Below are 17,623 nucleotides of genomic sequence, written 5' to 3'. Positions count from 1 at the left end.
GATTCCGGGGGAACACAGATCTCAAAGGGAAGGATGGAGAGTGAAGAGAAAGGACTTTTGGTACCGGGGAGGGGGGGCGGCAGGGGGTGGGATTTGGCCACTAGGGGAACCCATTGAGCAATACTGCATTGCATCAAGGCACCCTGTGGTTTTAATTAGCCCTGGAGGAAAGCAATACTGACCCCTGTTACTCACCTCCATGTCTCTAGCACCTGGAACTGTGCTTGGCACATAGTCTTTGATCAATAAATGCTTATTCTGTTAGCTGACCTGAATACCCAGATCTGAAGGAATCCAGAGAAAGAGACAGAGGACAATCTAGTTCTGTCCCCTGGATTTCTCTACAGATAACTGATCTTATCCATTGTGGTGAATTCTTATTAGTTTTCCTCTTAGAGGTTAAACTAATTTCCAGTCCTGAAGACACCTTCCTCTCCCCCTGTACACTGAGCGCTTCTCCTCTTGGCTTGGGTCGGAGCCCCTTCTCCCACCTTAGACCACCCTCTGCCTTGTCTCTGGCAGTGGCAGCAGAGTGGAAGGGACTCATAGTGTGAGCCAACCTGTTAGTATTTACCTTCAGCTATTTTCATGCTTCCTAAATTCAAGCAGGCCAGGCTCCAGAGCTTTGGGAACTGTTGGGTCGTTGACAAATTTATTTAGAAAGTGATATGCAAAAGTCAGCACAGGTCAGTCTCTCCAAGGAGCCTGATTTTGACCATCTGCTTAGGGGATGGAGATTCCTCTTCCCTAAGCTGGGAAAAGGAGGGGTAGAAATCCCCCTGCGGACCCTCCTCCCTCCACCCTGAGGCGAGAAAACACTTGACCAAGGCTCTTCTTTCAGGTGCTTGGATTCAGGAGGCCTTGACTGCATCCAAGATGACAACCCTGTCCTGACAGCAGTGACGACCAGGGGACCCTCTCATTTGGAAAGTCCCTAACCTCTATTACACTGAGGTAACTTTTGCTAAATTTCACATAAAATATACATGAGACTGTATTTTTGCAGGCGGCCAGGTATAGTCGAAAGAGCATGGGATTTGAAGACATAAATTTAACTTCTGGCTCTGTTACTTCTTAACTCTGAATCTCCTTCCTTATCTGGCAAGTGGAAGTAACTAATCTACCTTAAATTTACTATAAGGACCAAAGAGAATATTCATTTACCAGTTCAACAAACATTCATTAATTAGGATAAACAAAACTTATGCCTTAGCAGGTAAGCCCCTAAAGCTCAGCGGTGCAACACAATGGAAGTCTGAAGCATTTGCTGTAGGCTGGTAGGGTCCTCTTCCATCCGGTACTCAGGGATCCATGCTCCCTCCACCTCCTAAGGTGGTTGCTGAGGAGGTTGCTGTGGCAGGAGAGAAGATAAGGTCAGTTGTCTCTTCCGTGCCTTGGCCCAGAAGTGACACATCAGCTCGACTAGTGTTCTCATTTGCTAAAACTTAGTCATGTTCTTCCAATTTCTTTTTAAGGGAGGCTGGGAATGTCTCTCCATTTGGGCTCTGGAAGAGGAAGCTATATGGAGAACAAATAGCATTGTCTCTCCCGCAGCATCTAGTATGGATGGGGGACACAGAGATGAGCAAACAAAGTCTCTGTCCTCAAGGAGAACACAGGACAAAGACAAAATGTGTAGGCACTATTAGCTCTCAGGATGGTTCTCCTCCCCTTTTAATTCTGTAATTACATTAATTCAGTTCAATCCTGTATTCAAGTAACTGTAATTTCCCCATGATTTCCTGCTATCAATAATTATTTATACCCTAAATATTCTGTACTTAAAACTTTATTTCATGCCTATCAATTTCCTTTGAGTCATTCCCGCTTCCTTCCCTAGATGGTAAATCCCTAGGGCTGGATTTACACCTTCATTACCTGTCAGTCATTCCCCCCACTCCCACCCCCTAACCCCCCGCCCCTTGTAACCGAATATGGTACCAGTCACATGGCAGGTTCCCCTTTCCCCTAGATTTTGTTGAATTTGAGTTTTACATTTGTATCTTTGTTTCTTTTCCTCCATGATATTTCTCTTCTCCCTCTGCACATTGCTTCTGGGGCCCACCTTGCCCAGCAGACTACCCCAGGCTCAAAGAGGAGACACCCAGTTTCCCAGCCCAGCTCTTCCTCTGACATCTCAGGCCATGGGGTTGTCCTGGGTAGAGGCGAGACCAGCACACCCATCCTTCCTCTCTCCTTCTCTGCCTGACGACCCTTTCTCCCGGGACTAAGCATGAGAGCACCCTGACTGAGCCCTGGGGGAAAGGTGCTGTCTGTGGAGCACCTGGCTCGGTCAACTGGAAAAGCTGTAGGTAGACAAGAAGGGTGCTGGTGGATCCAGAGGAAGGCTGTGGTCCCTCAGGGAATCACCTGAGGCTCCCTCACTGAGCCTCTTTCCCCTGAGGCTGCCTCCACCTGCCAGGATGGGGGTGGGTGAGCAGCTCCTAGGCAGCTGTTGGCGCTCCATTCCTCTCTGACGGTGCCTGGTCCCAACAGGGCTCAATGCTCTTATCATCCCGGCAGCCAGGTCCTGCCATGTTGGTGAACAATAATGGATTCAGCCTCCCGTGTTCATCATTACCCTGCACCTTTAATCAGGAGTGTTATCCGCAGCTCCTGCCCAGGCCTCATTTAGATTTCTTGTTTGTAGCAATAATACCCTTTTAATATGCTAAATGAGCGAGCAAATGAGCCTTCCTCCACTTGCGAGGTTTTTAAAAACATCCCTTCTTTAGTGGATGAAGGTCATTCTTTTGGCAGATTAATACTTAACTAGGAGGCCCTGTTTATTGTCTGGGGTCACTTCAGCGGCTGTCACAGCATATTAAAGAGCGCAGGATTGCCCATGCCGGAACAATGCGGCTAGGTGGGAGATGCGGGAGGGGCGGCCCCTCACCCGATTCCCTTCCCTGGCTCTCATTTAAACTCCGCAGCCGTTATTAATACTTTAATTTGTAGTGCATTAATGAATTCTAATCCCCATTATGTGTTGAGCAAATGGGCCTTCACCAGGCTCTGTGCCATCCAAGTGAGTCCTGGCTGTGGGCTGGGCAGACTCACTAATGGCATTAGTGAGGGGCAGGGGTCCCGGGGCCCCCTGTGAAGGGGCAAGGAGAGAAGCAGGCACGCTGGCTCCTGGCAGCTCAGTAGCCAAGGGGCAAGTGGAAAGGGAAGAAATGATCGCAAAGACACTGTTTGAAACCTCGGCCCCACTGTGCCAACCCTATCTCTGCACTTTCCGGCTCCCCATTGCTGTTCCAAAATTGTCCTCATCTGTGTATAATAATAGCATCTACCGTATAGGGCAGACTTGCATATTAATTGGAATAATATATAGAGACGACTTACAGCACGCAGAAAACACTTATTGAGTGTTTAATAGCATTTGTTATATTAATTATCGTTGCTATTCCCTGACCAAACCTCCTGGCTCTCTTCTCCACCAGGACAAGCCTGAGAGATGGGCTCCTCAACCGTCCCTACTGGCATCTCTGAGCCTTTCTTCCCCTCTCAAGGCACTGGTTTATGAGCCTGACTTCTCTGGGAGGGCAGGGACTGTGTCATTCTAATTTTTACACCCCCCAGTGTGTAACAACAGTGCTTGTCAAAAAGTAGGTGCTTCATAAAGTCTGGGTGCACAAGCAATTGAATAAATGAAGAGCGTTGGATTGGGCTCTCTTGTCCCCGATCCCAGAAAGACCTGAGTCTTTCCATCTGTCCCAGGAAGACAATCCACAGAGGCTACAAAGCTCTCTTCCTGGTGTGTCTACTTTTACCCATCCTGAGCTTCTGCCTCTGGCCTTCTGCCCCAGGAAGACCAGTCCTGCCCCCTCTTTGAACTCTAACCCTGTTTCCTGAGCCACTCAATGGTATCAGCTTGGTCTTGTCCATCCCTTGGGCTGCAAAGCAAGCCCAAAGGCAAGACTGGGGTCTCATATCTCACTTCCATGCCTTGTACAGACGTGTTCAAAAGTCAATGGATTGTAGCACAACCTGGAAAGGGGTGCATGTGCCCAGGGACCAGTGCTCATTTTCTTTCTTTCTTTTTTTAATTTATTTTATTAAAAAAATTTTTTTAAATGTTTCTTTTTGAGAGAAACAGAGACAGAATGCAAGTGGGTTAGGGGCAGAGAGAGAGGGACACACAGAATCTGAAGCAGGCTCCAGGCTCCAAGCTATCAGCCTGGAGCCTGACGCAGGGCTCAAACTCAGGAGCTGTGAGATCATGACCTCAGCCAAAGTCGGACGCCCAACCGACTGAGCACCCAGGCGCCCCTGCTCATTTTCAGATTCTAGGCAACATGAGGGCTAGGGCTGTATGTCACACGTTTTGTGTCTGTCTTACTCTGAACCTCTACCAATGAGTGCCTCATTCAGACATAACATCAGCTATTTAGAAGACGTACCCTGGGTCAGGTGCTGAGCAGGGCGCTCAGAGGATGTCGCTGAATCTGCACCAGAAGGCTGATGCATAGCATTATCACTCCCATGTATCAGATGACGTTCTAGTTGCATTGCCTTGCTCACTAGTAAGTGCCCCCCAATCTTACAGCAAGAAGAAACCTCAAATGTGATTCGGGACAAACTCTAGTTTTTAGTTCGAGGTGCCTGAGACTTAGGTTTAGGATGGTCTAGGGTCACACAGCCATTCTGTAACCCAGCCAGTGCTCAGAGTCCAGCTAGTTCCTCCTACCCTGTGCTGAAGGGGCACGTAGTTTGATGGGCCAGGCCATCCTGCTGAGGCTGATGCAGGGGCCCTGCTGGATGGGCCAGGATGCTGAGAGCCTCCAACCTCAGGCCATGAGGACTTGAGTCAGCCCCTGGTCTAGAATGCTCTGCCCTCTGGACTCCCCAAGGCCTCCAAGTGCTGTAACTCAATTTGACAAGTACTTAGGGGTACCTGCTCTGAGGGAAGAAAGCCCCCAGCTAAACACCAGAGGCCCTGATTCTGGCACCATCTCAGTGACCAACATGATTTATGAGTTTCCACCTGTCCCATGGAGGGTTAGTATTCTAAGTGGAGGCCTATTCTATTGTCTGGTGGGGGCTGGTATTCTAAGTGGAGGCCTCATGGGGCTCCCTGACCACACTGCCCTGGCTCACTGTGATGGCAGGCAACTCTTCCCCCAAGGCCACTCAGAGAGCCCATCCCTGTAGATTCTAGCAGAAACTCTTCTCCCACCTCCCCCTGATGTCTGCTCAGAACCCAGGGTCCAGTCATTTGGAAGAGAAGCAAATATTCCTCCTGTGTTGTATACTCCTGATGTGTTATATACCTTCCCAAACTTCCAACCTGGGCGACACAATGAGCCGCTTTCTTCCATTAATGTGGGAATTTTGTTAGACTCAGACTTTTCTTCACTGGCACTAGACAAACAACTTCCTTGGTCCTCTATGCCATCCTGCCACACAGCCCAGGGTGTCTCATCCCTTCTATTGGCAGAGATTTAATGGATCTGAAGTTCAGTGAATCAGAAATCAAAAGACAAAAGAAGAGACGCTGATGGATTGTGCTCTGCAGAGACAATGGGCTTTCTGGCCAAGTTTCTGTCTTGCTCTTTCCTGATTTATCGGCCTGATGTCCCCCAGCCAGTACTGGCCTCTGCCTTGGCTCTTAAGTTTCTCTCAGAGCCAGTGGCAGCCTTCCCTCTGGGGGACGTGCCAGGTTCCATCCCGTGTGTTGGCATGGGACCTTGGGGGGCAGATGGGTATAAGAATATGAAGCATGTGTGAGTGTGTGTGCAGGGGCCATGTGGAAGGTCTCCGTGCATGAGTCCATATCAATAATGGATGTGGTAGGTGGGTGAACATGCATATGCATGAATGGGGGTTTGTTGTGTGTTTATTACTGGGTATGTAGGAAAATTGAGGGTATTTGAATATATGGGTAATGAATGAGCGTTTAGTGTTACATGAGAGCTTGAGTGTATTTGGATGATACGGATACATGCACTAACATGTTTGGGAATTCTTGGCATGGATGTGGATGGGGTGTTGGTGTGTTTGTGTTCGTGAGTGGGGATTCTGGGTAAATGATAATGGTGTGTATGTGAACGAGTGTGTTACAACAGAGGTATTGGGTGTGTTGGCGTTTATACATCACACAGCTGTATATGAGAGTGTTGGTATTTTTGAGGCAGGATTTAGAAATGTGTGTGTGTGTGTGGGAGGGTGCCTAGGTGTCTCAGCTGGTTAAGTGTCTGACTTCAACTCTGGTCATGATCTCACCGTTCGTGAGTTCAAGCCCTGTGTCGGTTTCTGTGCTGCCAGCTGAGACCCTGCAGCCTGCTTCAGATTCTGTGTCTCTGTCTCTTTCTCGCCCCTCCTTGGCTTGTGCTCCATTTCTCTCTCTGAAAAATAAATAAACATTAAAAAAATTTTTTAAATGGTGGAATGCTCAATTAAAAAAAATGTGTATGTGTGAATTGGTAGATAAGTGTAAGTATAACGAGTGAATGTGTATATTGCTATGCAAGAATACATATGCTAGCTAAGTCAGCATAATTGATAACTGGGATCCATGGTTCTTCAAGTGTCCATCAAGAGAATTCAGAGGTCCTATGAACTTGAGTGGGAAAAAATACTAAATCTTTACTTTTACTAACTTCTAACCAAAATGTAGCATTTCTTCCAATATAGACAACAATCCACAGTAGTATTACAGTGTCTCTGATTTTATTACCAATAGAAATCACAGATATTTTCATCTCATTTTATAGTTTTTGCAGGTATATCAAAATATCACTTATAGTCGCTACTTTAGTTGTGAGATCCATCATTAGATTTTATTTAAAGCTTGAATAAGGAAGCACACATATTACCAATCCACAGATTGTGTTAAGAATGCTTTGAAAATTGAACTTTAAATGTAATTGTTTTCCGTTGTACTTCTGTGTATTTCATTTTATGCATTCAAAAACATTTTTCTGAGGGGGTTCATGAGTTTCATCAAACTGCCAAAGGGGCCCATGGCACAAAAGCCCATTACTCAGATGCTATGTGTAGATGTGGTCGGCAGATCAATGAGTGGGGCCCTTGTGTGTGAGAGAGTATGTGGTTATGCCTTGGAATGTAGGAGTTTACGTGACTTGCAGGCATTAGGAGTGTGGGTGAGGGAACAGAGATAGGTTTACGATCCAATCCCCAGAACCAGATTCTTCCCTTTTCCCCAGGGAAACCCAGGGAGTCTGTGGTGGTGGAGTAAAGGGATGGGGAGTGTGCTGTCCAGAGGGAATGTGAGCTGAATTCTAAACCTTTCCCTTTGAACATGGACTTACTCCAAAGCCCTTTTATGCAATTATTATTGGCAGAAAGTAAATTCATTCTCTGAATGCTGGCTTCCTTGCTGAACATAGGTGGGGTAAAATTTCTCACCTGATTCATGGAAACCCTTTCCCTGTCCCTGCAGACAACTTTAGGTCTCTTTGGCCAAAGGTGATTGGGCCTCACCACTGACCTGTTATTTTGCTTGTTCATTTCCAGACACATTAAAACCCATCCTGACCTAACATACATAGCCCTCTTTGGCTTAGCTAAACACATCCCACTCTCCACTCCCTGGCCTGGCACATGCCCCTACGCCTTTCTTCACATGACATCACCTCAACTCGATCACCTCCCTGCTCTGCTTCCTGGCTGGGGTGTCTGCCAGCTGGTCTCAGCCAGAGGACAGCTATAAAGTTCTCCTGAAAAATAGCTTTTTTGAGCAAAGGGGAGGAGGGGGAAGAGGAGAAGGTGAAACAGGATGGGGAGGAGAAGGGAGGGAGGAGGACTGCATTTTGGGGCTTCCTGCTCAAGGGGTCCAGCCCCAGAGTGATGGCTCTCAGAGTCAGAATCCCTGGAAGGCTGCTCTTTCCCTGATATTTAAAAAAAAAAGTTGATTTTTTGATTGATACTGATAATGCTTTCATCCTGGAATTTATTTGTCATTGACCTCTGAAGTGAGAGTCAGAGCTCTTCTCCTTCTCTGGACTTTTAATCCACACCCTTCCTCCATGTGAGATGCTCTCAAATTCTCCCAAAGGGTAGACAGTGGACATTCCCATAAGCCTCTGGAGAAGAGGAAGCTCTTCACCTTTGTTAAATCAGGTCTCATAAGGCTTCCTCAAAAGCTGTTGTAACCCCAAATCCCTCCTGCTTCAGTGTAAGCCTCTTGATTGGCCTCTGGAGGAAGAAGGGCAAAGCTGTATGATCTCTGAGTTTTGAGAGCTAGCAGCCAGCCTCTTTTGAAAGAAGCCAAGTAGCTGGATGGCCTGGGAGCAGCCCTGGGACATGACCTTGAGAGGTCTCTGGAGCCTAAAGTGGTCTGTGCTCACCTGTGTGGTGGGGAGAGAAGTGATCTCTGAATAGACACACAATTTGGCTGCCTCTGTGTTTGTGGCCTTTGTAGGAGTGGATATTCTATGACCTAGAAGTTTGAGACAGCTTGGGTGAGGATCCCCAGGTGGCCAAACACAGCAATGCTTCAGGCCTCTGGAAATAATCTTTTATAGGAGCAATAACCAGAAATAAATCCAGAAGGGACCTCACTGACTATGAGAAGCAATGAGTCATGTTGTTCTTTATTGCATACAAAATTCTCCTCAGACTGAGATGTTTTCTGGAATCAAAAAAGGGATCTTTCTTGGGGACAAGCATGCAACCTGGTCTTGTCCTCTACATCTTCTCAGGTAGCTTGCAGCCTACCTGGATGCACTGGTTTGATTCACCAACCCTTTGGTCTGTTCCACATAAACTGTGAGGTTGATAAACTCTGAGCAAGTCACTTGAAGCAAGCCTATGTCCTCAATTTATGTATCCAACTCAGGGCTGAGCTGGAGAAGACCTGAGTTTTTCAACCACTGCTTTCATCCTCATCAGGTGCTGCTGGTTAGAAAGTATTCTTTGTGTCCTTGTTATGGAAAATTCCATTTAGAAGTCCTAGTGAGTTCTCTGAGAATCCCATCTCAGGTTTGAGAGGACAACTCTTGTTAAATGGTCCTCACTCAAAGTCTGACATTCAGTGAGACAGGAGATGAGGCTCCTCAGTTTCTGATAGTCCTACTTTGGGCATGTAAAAATGGTTGGAAGGTAATTAAAGAGAGTCAAGATCTGTAGGATGGTTGCCCAGCTGCCCAGGGCTATGCTAAGGGCACCACTGGTGGCTTTTGTTGTTTCCCCATCAAAGGCATGTTTGTATTTGTGTTCTCACTTACCAAGACAAAATATAATCTTGTATTTTTGAACATGAGTCTCTTTGTGTTCACCTGTCTGCACCCATTTTGGGATAGCCCCCCAAAACTCTTAGGAATGAGCTGCAGGAGGAGACATAAGCTAAGCAGAGGTTATAAATGTAAGGTGGAAATCTCCCCATCCTGAATTTGTCCAGGCCCTCATTTCTACAGCTGGGCTGGAATACAGTCATCTTTTGCATCAAGGCAAGAGGCATTCACCTACCCACCACCTCCATGCTGTTCCTTTCTTGCTTACAAGGTATTCCATGTCAGTTAGTTAAAAACATAGGCTCATGGGCTTCTACTAACCAGATGGACACTTGTTATTTGCATTACTCTGGCAAATTATTCAAACTTTCCAAGCTTTAGCTTCATCTTTTCTACAATGGGGATAACAGTACCTTTGTCACATTATTGTTACCAAAATTGGGATAAGCCTGGTAAGACAATTAGCCAGAACCGACCCTTGTTAGTAGTGCATACACATCATTAGTGGTGGTGTTACTGTTATTGTGCTCATTCTCTTGGTTCTCAATCCTTTGTGCCACTGACTTTGTGGATTTCCTTTAGGCATTTGTCTATTCTCCAGACCCATCTTCTCTGAGGGGGAAATTTGTAGAGACAGGAGTAGCATGGGATCCCAACTGGTCATCTGTGGAAATGATTACAGTGTGCCTTGACATTTATCCCATCAGCCCTTGCAGTGGTCAGGGACGCCTGAAAAGTTGCCCTCCACTTTGAGCAGCTTCTTGTGGGCTCCTCAGAATGCTGCCAGAGCAATGGCACCTACTATCAAAAAGTTGGGAAGCACCTGAGTTAGAGAATGTTGGCTCCAAGACCAGAAAATGTTCATACCAGGCAAAAATTATGGTCCATACATCCTGAGCAGTGCTCAGTGTCTCGTGAGAGGGGCCTTTTTGTAGTCTCCTGGAGTGGAAGACTCATGGATGTTTGTGATAGGGGAAGGGGAAGATGGGCAGCTTAGAGATGCTGGGCAGAATTCTCCCCCCTTGAACTTAGATGTTGGAGTGCCCTGATATCAGGTATTTCTAGATTCTTGCATGGTCTCCCCTCATTTTTTCTCACATTCTTCTTGTTCCATTAAAGCTTCCTTGTAGATAAACCATCCTTTCTTCGTTTTTAAAAACGTGGGGAATCCTGAGTCTAAGCGGCTTATTTCCTCTCAGATTACTTACCAGTGCTTGTAGGTGGCCTTAGGTTCCTGAGAAACATCTCTCACTACAAGCCTTTTCAGGATCTTGTGAGAACATCCTTAATGCCTGAAACCCCCTCTGCTGAGTGTTACTGACCTTATGTGAAAAGAGATGTCAAGCAAATCTCCTGCTAGTCACACATGATTTGATGCGGACAAAGAAACCACAAAGCAATCCTCCTCATTGACCTGGTGGACATCTCTCTCTTGGTGCAGCAAAGCTGGACATGGAGGGGATGTGGTCAGAGGTCCCTGTGTCTTACATGTCCTTCCTCTTTACTCGGAGAGTCTTCAAGAAAAATCTTCTGGGGTGAAGCTTCAGTCAGAGTAAAGAGGGTCCCCAGATCTCCATCTCTTAGCCATTAGGAAAACAAGACTGCAGATAAAAAAAAATCCAAACTTAAAACCAAAGAGGAGTCACCCAAAATGTAAGAACTAATCACCAAATTGGAGTGAGGGAAGAAGAGGCTTGAGGCATAGAAGGAATGATTTTAGGTTTAAAGAAAGAAGGACTTTGCACAGTTGGTGACAACCTTCTGGAACTCCTTATCCCATGGGTTGGCTTGAATTGAAAATTTAAAGATGTTGCAGAAGCCAGTGAATTTTACAAGGTCATTAAAAGAGTTGTTCTGAAGTAAGCATTTATTTAATATCTTCTATTTCTCAGGCACTTTACTAGGTACTTAATGGTCTTTGGTTTCATTTTCACAAGAATTCTGTAAGTTAGGGACCATTGCTATTCCCATTTTTTAAATAGGACTCATACTGGTTAAAGAACATATCTAATTGAGATGCATCCTGGTAATCAAACTTGTACTTGTCCAGCTGCAAAGCCTGTGGTACGTCTAGCTATTCTGTTTTTCTAAGGCAGACAAAAATATACGGAGCATTTGCTTACCTATGTAGGTTGAGATTAGGTAAAAGGGCAAGATTGGCTTTCAATTATTCATGCTTGCATGCATTCCTGTGTTCATTCCCTTAATCAGTATTTAACTATTCTGTTCTGGGCACTGTGATCTTGGTCATAACATGTCCCTTGGGTCTTTAGTTTAAAATAAGCCACTAGGGTAATACCAAGTATAAGGAGATATTTTGCTTCCATGACTCACATCAAAGTAGTACAAAGAGACAGATACAAAGAGCCAGAAGTCCTTGTGTCCTAGCATGGTTTTTCTGAGGCCAAAGATTACTTAACAGTTATCTGTCCCAGGAGCTGATAACCTACTTTTCCAAGCCCTACTGTCCCTAAAACAATCACTTGCATATAAATGCATAAGCCATGTCCTTTGTCTAGTAAGGAGCATGAACTATATGAGAGCCAAGCGAGGCTGATAGTTCTGTTCATGTTTTAGACCTCATCTCCTTACTCCTCTTCAAGGACATTTCTCCAGGAACCATCATCTCTTTCTCATGAAGTATGATTTTTCTCCTCCTTTCTGGATCATTTTTATCAGCATTTGTACATGCCACAATTTCTCCCATATTAAGAAAAAAAGCAAAAACAACCTCCTTTGACCCCGTTTTTCTCACCACTTCACCGAAATCTCTTATCAAGATCACTCTAAATGTGATGGCCATTTCTCACTCCTCACGCTAGTTGACCTATCAATGGCAACCTTCGACCCAGTCAGTTCCTCCTTTGAAACACTGTCTTCACGTGGCTTCCAGGATACCATAGTCGTTAGTTTTCCTTTAAATTTTCTGGCTGCTTTGTCTGAAATCACTTTTGTTGGTTCTTTTGCATGTACTCAAACTCTCAATGTTGGAGTGCATCAGGACTCAGTCCTCAGGGTTCTTTGCCTTGGAGCTCATCCACCCCTGTGTCTGGATGCATTGAGGATATCACCCTCAAGATGCATTCTCTCCCTTATGCTCCAGACCCACATGCCCCCTGTCTACCTGACCTGCTGAAACTGTTACAGGCATCGCAAACTAACATGTCCAAACTTGAGCTCCTGCTCCTCCTTCCTAAGCCATCCTCTCCTACACATCCTGCATCTCTGTCTATGATGACTCCATTCCTCCCATTGTCCCAGCTCAGTCTTGGTGACATCTGTGACCCTCTCTGCTCTCTCACCCGCCATGTCTCATCTGTGAAAAAAAAATCCTCTCCTACTTTCAAAATACAGCCAGAGTTCCACCACTGTTGACCACTTCCACTGTCACTACCTCGGTCCAAGCTGCCATTACCTCTTGCCTGTAACACTGCATTAGCTTCCCAATCATGTTCCCTGTTTCTGCTTTTGGTCTCTCAAGCTGTATTTTCAACACAGCAGTCTGAGTGATCCTGCTAAAAGCACTCTGATACTTCCTGTGTCCCCCAGGGTAAGAGCCCAAAGTGCTCACATTGACCAGAGAGCCCAGTATGACCTGACTTCCCATTTCCTCTGTGACCTCAGCTCCTTCTATTAACTGTGTTCTGGCCACACTGATCTAGCTGTTTCTTTGACACACAAAGCACAGTCCTGCTTCAGGCCCTTTGCACTTGCTTTTCTCTGCATAGAATGTTCTTTCCCCAGCTACCACATGGCCAGCCCCCTCACTTCCTGTTAGGTCTTTACTCAAATGTCACTTGGTCCAATAACGTTTTTTTTAAGGCCCAAATCTCAAATTTCATCTTCCACCCCTGGATTTATGTATCTCCATTCCATCTTTTTTTCCCCTCCAAATAACAATATCTACTACAATGTATTTTATGAAGTTATCTTGTTTATTGTTGACCTCTTCCAATAGAATGTAAACCCAGTGAGGACAGGAATTTTTGATGTTTCTATTTAGTGCTATAGTTCAGCATTTAGAAGAGTACCTAACATACAGTCTGTTTTCAAAAGTAGTATGTGGATAAATTGGATAGTGAGAAAAGGAAGAAAGCCTAGGCCTGAGAAACTGCCTAGTTCACAAAAGAAACCTGAAAAACACCAAAATAGATCAAAAGCCACTTTTAAAACCTTAACACTAGGATATTACCTAATACTAGGTCTTATAGCTCTGAATCTTATCCATAAAGTGCTTAATAAAGTAAAATATTTGCTATTCTCTTCTGGGGACTGGGAGGGGAAAATTGCAAATATTGCAAAAGTATAAGGTGAAGGCCAATGATAAATTAACTAGGATATTGCTTATCACGCTTTAATATCAGCAATACTAAAACACAATGCAAGCCTGGAGTCAGATGTCATAACGGGCTTTCATCCACCCAAGCTTTCTCTGGCGGCAGTTTCCTTCTGCTTCCTCTTCTGTGAAACGTGGGCACATGTTTAGGTGATAAACGCTTCTCAGCAACTTACACAGGAATCCTGTCTGTGGGATACTGTGTTACAGTAAGGTGATAGAGCCTAAGGTTGCACAGAGTGCAGGGACTGATTGGTCTTCCTAAGGGTGAGTTTCACATCAAACAATAGACCCATGTGCCAGCAGATCTGAGAAATGGGTGCTAACTGCAAGGACCTTCCAGTAGCAAGGCGAACCTTGCATGGGGAGGCGGGAGTGTGGATGGTGAGAAAAAAGAAGGCTACAAATGGAAGCAAGTTGTTTCAAGGGTGCAGAAGGGCCTTGATGCCCAGGCTTTGCACTCAAAGTTGCCCCTACTTGGCCCCACACCATGTAGCTGACAGTCAACAAAGGTATTGCAAGTCCCTTACCAGCCACGGTCTATACCTCCCAAGTCTGCTGTCCACACTGGCTCTGGTCAGCTCATGATTCTGGTCACTCCCACACAGTGTTACAGTTGCTGACAGTCCTGATTTCTTAGTTGCCACCCAGGTGCTACATAAGGACCCTCAGTCAGACTCTGTGGCTGATCTTCCCACCCTTGCTCCCTGAACATAAGAGAGTCTAGCACTGCATCCCCAGCCCCAGAGCCCAGATCCCCTCACGTGAAAGGTGATTGTCTAGTAGGGCTGTGTGCACACTTTTGGCAGAGAGTGTATAACTCTGGCAGCCAGGGTCACCTCCTCAACCAGCATCCCCTTGTTCTCTGTCTAATTCAACAAACTCCATGGCAACACGGGCCCTGCACAGCTTACCTGACCTTCCCCGACCTCACTGTTAACAGCACTCTCACTTAGCTGAGTGTGCTGTGAGCCTCCCTCTCTTCCCGTGGCCTCCTCTGATTTTCTGCATCGCCCTGCGGTGAGTGGGGGTAGCCTCTATTGGACAGGAGGATCGAGGAGGGAAATAGAGGGGGAGATTCAGGGCTGCGGGTGAAGGAGCAGGGAGCTAGTCTCTGTTCTTACCTGGGATCTGTTCTAGAAGGTGACAGTTCAAGTGGGAAAAGTGGCTCATTGTTGACTCTTGCACTCCATGAGAATATGTCATAATGCATGTTCTAAGATTTGTTTTAGTTTTGGGCACAGTGGATTGATGCTCATGTCGCTCAGGATGATTTCTGACAGCTAATTGTGAAGACACATCCTCTATCCCTCCTGACCCATGACTTACAGGGAAACTTACATGGGGATTTGGGGACCTTTCTTGCCAAACTAAGGCTTCTCTGGCGATGACAAATATCCATAATGTGCTATTTGGAAGATTATAATCAGCCATTTCATAGTCCCACTGATTTATGCTGGGCTTTTTATCATTGTTCTTTCTTATGATAAATATTCTTTTTGTTGTTTTACTATCGTTTTTATTCTTATTTTATATTTGTAGAGCACTAGACAGTTTTTGAAGCACTTTCTCATAGGCCATCCCATTTGGCTGTCCCGGAGCTCCTACAAGGAAGTCAGGGAAGGTCCCGATGATGGTTGAGGGTCATGTGTCTTCCTGAAGGCGGTCACAGCAGAGTGCCAATAGGCTAACGGTCCTGGGAGATGTAACAGTCCATGGAGGCCTCTGGATCCATGTCAAAGGCTTTCCCACTAGCCCATACTGTCTCCATCTGATGGTGTGCCTTTGCTGTCCTTCAAGAGGAGGTTTGACCTGTAGAACATGTGAATGTGAGAAATAAGGGCACGAGTGACAACAAGGCTCTGGGCTCCCACATATGCCGTGCAGGCTGGTGTCAGGGAGTGCTGGTGTCACCCCATCCCTTACTCCTTTTTCTTGAACAACCGCCCCTCGACAGAATCAATCTCTCCCGCCTCTCTTCTCCTGTACCGTGTAATTCGAAAGTGCTGAGAAAACGCTTATAAGATTGTAGTACAGATTGGTGTAAAAGGGTGGCTTGGCTGAGACTAGAATATGACAACTTGGAGGTTAAGCAACACTCCCCTGGAGGCCTTCTCTGTGCTCTGGGCAGAAAAAAATCACTCCAACTGTCACAAAATGTTCAGAGACTCGGTTACAGGTGTCAGGCAACATCCTGTGATTTCCCTGGGGCCTGGGAGCTCTGTGGGAAATAACCTGAACTTTGCTTTAGTTGGAATTCAGAGCTTCATAGATATATCTGAGGGACTGAATAGGGGGTGAGGGAGGATGGGAGAAAAGAACGAGAACAGAGAACCTATAGAAAGAGATCTCCATAAGTGAATAACGAGCCTGGGAAGGCAAGCTGGGCTCGGCCACAGGGTCTGAGGACTGGAGAGACAGGAGACTCTGGTGCAGAGCGAGGCTGCTTGGAAACCACCTGTCCCTCCCCCGTGAAGCTCTGGGCCTTTCAGGAGAAGGGAGCAAGCAGGAGCCCTGTGTGGTTGCATGTGCCCTCCCTCTGCTGTGGGTCCCTGTGAAGGGTCTGGGCCCATTTCCCCAACCGGCTGCAGACAGGCGATCATTGGAGTGCAGCGGAAGGAGACATTAAGGAACCTTGTAACTACACTGCTGAAGAATGCACATGTGCTGTCCTAGGACTACCCAAACCTGTGTGCCAGCCAGTGACTCAGTGGGGCCACCAGCATGCCTGATATGTGAAACACCCCAGCTCTTTAGGGGTACCCCACAAAGACATCCGAAGTAAGGAAGACAGGCTCGGTGGATATGCGGCAGACTCTTACCAAGGCGGGATGTAAGACGTGCACCACGGATGGCTGGGGAGCCCAGGACAGAGGAATCAGCTGGCACCGCTTCTCCGTCATTGGCTCTGAGGCTTGCGAGCAGGAAGCAGGTCTTCCTCATCTTTGGAAGATGCTTAGTGATGACTAACGGTACTTGTATCCGGAGGTTAAGAGCCTCTTTCTAGCCTCGGTGTTGTTTGGTTTCATTAGTTCATTTCTTTTCATTGTGGTAAAATATGTAAAATTCACCATTTTAACCACTGGGAAGTGTGTAGTTCAGTGGCGTTGAGGACACTCACACTGTTGTGCAGGCATCACCACCATCAGTCCACAGAGCTCTTTCCATTTTGCAAAGCTGACGTTCTGTGCCTGTTAAAAACTGCCCATCTTCCTCCCCAGGTCCCAGCAGCCGCTCTTGTCCCTTTTGTCTGGATGCATTTGACTACTCTGCGTACCTCGTCTCAGTGGAATTATATAGTGTCTGTCCTTCTGTGACTGTCCTACGCCACTTAGTACAATGTCTTTGAGGTTCACCCAGGTTGTGAACCTGGGTGAGGTTCACCCAGGTATTTGTCAGGATGGCCATCCTTTTTTTTTTAATTAAGCATTTAAAAACAAAATATTTATTTATTTTTGAGGGAGAGAGAGACAATGCGAGCAGGGGAGGGGCAGAGAGAGAGGGAGACACAGAATCTGAAGCAGGATCCAGGCTCCGAGCTCCGAGCTGTCAGCACAGAGCCCAACACGGGGCTTGTACCCGTGAACTGTGAGATCGTGACCTGAGCAGAAGTCATATGCTTAACCAACAGAGCCACCCAGGGGCCCCAGGATGTCCGTCCTTTCTAGGGCAAAATACTGTTCCATTGTATGTATATGCCATAGTTTATTTATCCAGTCACATCACGTGGGTTGCTTCTGCCTGTTGGCGGATAATGCTGCCACCAACGTGGGTGTATACATATCTTCCTCTGTGTTGTTTTGCACATTGTTTCTCATGCCGCCCCCCCTTCACCCTCTCAGCTCCTCCACCTGACTGACTCTTAGCCATCCATCCTCTCTCACCCTACAGGTCACTTCCTCCAGGGAACCTTCCTTGATTCTGTAGACCAATTTAGTTGCCCCTGGCCAGGTTCCCACAGCACAGTTCATTGTCATTGCCTGTTTGTCTTTCCCATTAGCCCCTCAACTTTCTGTCCAGCTCACCATTGTATCCCTAAGACCTAGCATGGTGCCTGGACCAGAGGAACCCTAGGAGAACTCTGGAA

General features: G+C 46.4%; 1 long non-coding RNA gene across 3 annotated transcripts; it reads right to left on the bottom strand.

Annotated features, from left to right (window-relative positions):
- Positions 1 to 787: 787 nt before the first annotated feature.
- Positions 788 to 14,647, bottom strand: LOC122231376. 3 transcript variants are annotated; one of them, XR_006208587.1, is made up of 3 exons: positions 14,451 to 14,647; positions 10,523 to 10,801; positions 788 to 1,351 (listed from the first exon to the last, which is right to left on the bottom strand). It is a non-coding gene; the product is annotated as an uncharacterized LOC122231376 (long non-coding RNA). The 3 variants fall into 3 exon arrangements; XR_006208586.1 differs by lacking the exon at positions 788 to 1,351 and adding an exon at positions 6,312 to 6,350; XR_006208588.1 differs by lacking the exon at positions 788 to 1,351 and adding an exon at positions 14,067 to 14,190 and having other exon boundaries at positions 8,561 to 10,801.
- Between the last annotated feature and the right edge of the window lie 2,976 nt (positions 14,648 to 17,623).

Source organism: Panthera tigris, chromosome D1 (assembly GCF_018350195.1).
Source record: "Panthera tigris isolate Pti1 chromosome D1, P.tigris_Pti1_mat1.1, whole genome shotgun sequence".
NCBI classification, from domain to species: domain Eukaryota; kingdom Metazoa; phylum Chordata; class Mammalia; order Carnivora; family Felidae; genus Panthera; species Panthera tigris.
The sequence above is the reverse complement of the archived record's forward strand: the minus strand, read 5'-3'. Positions and strand labels throughout refer to the sequence as shown.